The 4,084-nt window shown below is 54.8% G+C and overlaps 1 pseudogene; it reads left to right on the top strand.

Moving 5' to 3' along the window:
* The first annotated feature begins 1,266 nt into the window (after positions 1-1,266).
* LOC101723583 (phosphatidylinositol 4-phosphate 5-kinase type-1 gamma-like) lies at positions 1,267-2,906 on the top strand (annotated as a pseudogene).
* The last annotated feature ends 1,178 nt before the right edge of the window (positions 2,907-4,084 follow it).

The raw sequence follows: 4,084 nt of genomic DNA, 5'->3' as shown, positions 1-4,084 counted from the left end.
TTTAGATTCATTTTTATTATATTTATCAAATAAAAATAATGAGAATGTTTAGTTCACAAAAACATACTCAATTTGAAGAGAAAGAAGGTTTTTTTAAAAAATAAAAATATATGTTCAAAATGGATTTAGGAAATCTTAAGAACTCCCATGCCCTTCCCATGCCCCAGCCCAGGATAAGCTCGTCCTCATCTCTGTTATGTCCTTTGCTCCAGTGTCAGAGCCCAGCTTTGAGTGGGAGGAAGGACCTGCCATTTTGGAGGCTCCTGGACTGAAGATGGGAACAAAGACTCTGGCATTGTAGGGCTCTGCTGAACTAGTACTTAATTAATCTTGACCTAGTCTGTATTCCAAAACAGAAAAGAGGGATCTTGTATTCTGACAATAAAGGAGAGAACAAGAGTACTTCCTTCTTATCTCTCAAATTTTGAAATTTTAAGTAACTTGGATCCTACTTATGCTGAGCATTTTGCTGAAAGGGTTCCTTGGACCATGCCCCCTTATCCTTCTCAGGGTATTAGAGGGAGCCCCAATACTCTCATAGAAAGGACTTCCCTGGTTCTTTTAATGAAATCAGTTGTTATAGGCATCTAGGTAGGTACCTAGGACCTACCCCTAAGGTCATATTTAATTATCCAGCTATTTATTTACTTATTTTTTGTCTGTTTCTGCCACTTGTCTAGGAGTTTTTGGCTTTTCCCAACCTACCTTATACAAGGTGATAAAAGGGCATTGAACAGTAGATACTCAGTAGACATTTTTTGGAATGAATGCATATCTTATCCAATCAATATGGCAATCAATATGGCAGGCTGGTTGAACATCCATAGGTAGAGGGTCTGTTCGCTTGAATGTCTACCCTAACTAGTTTGGAACAAAACTGGGATTTTTATATCATTAACGTGCTTTCTTAATTATCAAAGACAATGGAGGTTGTTCAGCGGCGGCTGAGCTCAGGTGCAACCTCAGCTGACTGCCTTCTCCGGGGCGCTCAGTCGTGGAGCTGGAGGTGCTTGATGAGGCGGAGAGCACCCAGGTTGCATGGGCATCAGAGAGTGGGGCAGCTCCAGGCCTGGCTCAGAAGAAGGCGGCTCTGGCAGAGGCCCCATCAATGACTGGACAGCCCAGCCCAGCCATGGAAAGAAGCTGGGGCACTGAGGGGGGGACACGTCTGGCAAGACCGCCTACAAGATGATCACATCCTCCACCCTTAAGGGCGCCATCCAGCTGGGCATCGGCTATGCTGTGGGCAACCTGAGCTCCAAGCCTGAATGTGATGTCCTCATGCAAGACTTCGACATGGTGGAACGCATCTTCTTCCCCAGGATGCTGTCTTAACCACACCTAGCTGCAAGAGAGGCTAGGAGTCCCTGTGTCCCAGCAGGAGCCCCATGTCATTTGTGCTAGAGGTGCCCAGAAAGCCACCACCCCTCACAGACAAACCCCTGCACCCTCTTCCACAGTGAGGGCAGCAACCTCACCCCCACCCTCCACTTTCAGGATTTTCGGTTCAAGACCTATGCTCCAGTTGCCTTCCGCTACTTCTGGGAGCTCTTTGGGACCCAGCCGGACGATTACCTGTACTCACTGTACAGTGAGCCTCTCAATCAAGCTCTCGAACCCAGGTGCCAGCGGCTCCCTCTTCTACATCACCAGCGACGATGAGAGTTCATCATCAAGACCATGATGCACAAGGAGACCGAGTTCCTACAGAAGCTGCTGCCCAGCTACTGCATGAACCTGAACCAGAACCCCCACACGCTGCTGCCTAAGTTCTACGGGCTGTACTGCATGTACTGTGGCAAGAACATTCTCGTGGTGCTCATGAACTACATGCTCCAAGGAGAAGGAGAAGAGCCTTCCCACCTGCAAGGACCTGGACTTCATGCAGGACATGCCCAAGGGGCTGCTGCTAGACACCACCACCTTGGAGCCCTGGTCAAGACACTACAGCGCGACTGCCTGGTGCTGGAGAGCTTCAAGATCATGGGCTACAGCCTGATGCTCAGGGTCCACAGCATTGACCAGCAGGAGAGGGAGTGGCAGGCCGATGAGAAGTGGCCGGGGGGCCAGAAGGCGTTCTACTCCACCGCCATGGAGTCCATCCAGGGTGGTGCCATGCGCGGTGAGGCCATGGACACTGATGACACGATGGGTGGGATCCCAGTCGTGAATGGATGCGGGAGCGGCTGCTGCTGCACATAGGTATCTTCTACGTCCTGCAGTCCTACAGGTTCATTGAGAAGCTCGAGTGCACCTAGAAAGCCCTTGGCCACAATGGGGACACAGTCTCTGTCCACCGCCCCAGCTTCTATGCTGAACTCTTTTTCAAATTCATGAGCAACACAGTCTTTCAGAAGAAATCCTCCCTGAAGTCCTCACTGTCCAAGAAGGGGCACAGTGCCCTCCTGGCTGTCAGGCCCCTGGGGCCCACAGCAGCCTTCTCAGCCCGCCAGATCCCCAGCAAGTGAGAAGATGCACAGTAGGACCTCCACACTGGAGGACAAAGGGCAGCCAACCTCCTGCCCTGCACTCCACCTTCTTTTGAAGAAGCCACCACCGGCTCTGTAGCCACGACCCTGTCATCCACCTCCCTCTCCATCCCTGAGTGGTTCCCCTCTGAGTCCTCAGAGCAGCCTCGGCAGAGCACGCAGTTGTCCTGACAGGATGGCCGGCCCCAGGCGGAGCCACGTGCAGAGGAAGACCTGCAGCAGATTACTGTGCAGGTGGAGCCCACGTGCAGCGTGGAGATCATGGTCTCCAAGGAGGACCCAGGGGTGGAGGCCTGCCCAGCTGGGGCCTCTGCATCTGCTGCGGAAGCAGAAACCACCAGCCAGGCCTCGCATGAGGAGGACGTGCCCACCACTGACTTCTGCTTTTCATTTCTATGCAGTCCCCTGCCCAGCTGAGGCCCAGAGCTTGGGGACAGGCCGCCCTGCGGCCACCCCTAGCCAACCTTGTCCTCGTCTTGCCCTTGACGGATGCAGCTGGCCAAACCTCTCCCCACCCCGATGCTCCACAGGCCACACAGCGACCCTGGGCCACCTGCACCCGCCAGACGGCAGCCTTCTGGAGCGTCCTGTCCTGTCTTCATTTTGGGTCCTTATTCTTTGCACAGACAGAGGCAAGTGGTGCTTTTTAGGGGAAAAGAGAAACAAGAAAAGGAAGAGACTCCACTCCACCACACTTTGGTCCTGTGTCCCACAGGGACGAGGCCATTCCTGCCACCTTGGGACCTGGGCTGCTGGGCCCTGCCTGCCATGTGAGGCTCACACTCCAGGACAGGCCCCCGGGTGCCTCTTCCTGCTGTCTCGCTGTCCTACGTGCTGGGGCCGCCCTTCCCGGAAGCAGATCCTCCCGTGCTTGGCTCAGGTTTGGGGGCCTCAGTGCAGGACGGGCATCCTCAGGAGTGGTCCCCAGTGGCTCACTGTTGTGGGACATCCCCAGACCCAGGTGCCGGTGAGCCAGGATGCCCTGGTCGTTACATTCCTGCCCCAGTGCTGCCGCCCCTCCCGCCAGAGCTCAGGGCTGTGGACTTGTCTGCCTCTTCCCAGCATGGTCCTCATGGTCCCCGGACTCAGAGCCTCTGACTTCCAGAGGGGCTAGGCTGGGCCTTGGGGTGCAGGATCAGGGCGCAGGTGTCCTGGGGCTGGCACTTCTGATGCTCAAGCTGCTATCACACGTGACTTCCACCACAGGGCGGGTCCAGGAGCATTTCCTCTGGGTGTCCCCTCGTGGCCACACCTGTCCAGAGGGTGGGAGAGGGCATGCTGGTGGTCCCCAGCCCGTGCTCTCTCGGATCCCCCACACAGAGCTCCATGGGAGGTAGTGGGAGGGGCTTGGGGCTGAAGCCACACCTCCCGGAAGAACAGCATCAGCACCTACCCATTCAGGAATTTGATTTTTTTTTAAGTCCACTGCAAGATGTCAGCCAGCTGTCCAGGCCTCTTCTGGTGTCCCTTTCCCAGTGGGAACATAGTAGGGGTTCATCTGCTCTTCCCTGAGCCATGGACAGGAAATCCATATTCCCGCCCAGACCCTCAGGGAACCCAGCTGCTGCCCTGGCTCTGAGGACCTATCCCCGGGA

The sequence above is a fragment of the Heterocephalus glaber genome, unplaced genomic scaffold (genome assembly GCF_053883595.1).
Source record: "Heterocephalus glaber isolate CG9 unplaced genomic scaffold, H.glaber_assembly_v1.0 deba00001004, whole genome shotgun sequence".
Classification (NCBI taxonomy): Eukaryota; Metazoa; Chordata; class Mammalia; order Rodentia; family Bathyergidae; genus Heterocephalus; species Heterocephalus glaber.
This window is presented reverse-complemented; position numbering and strand designations above follow the sequence as displayed.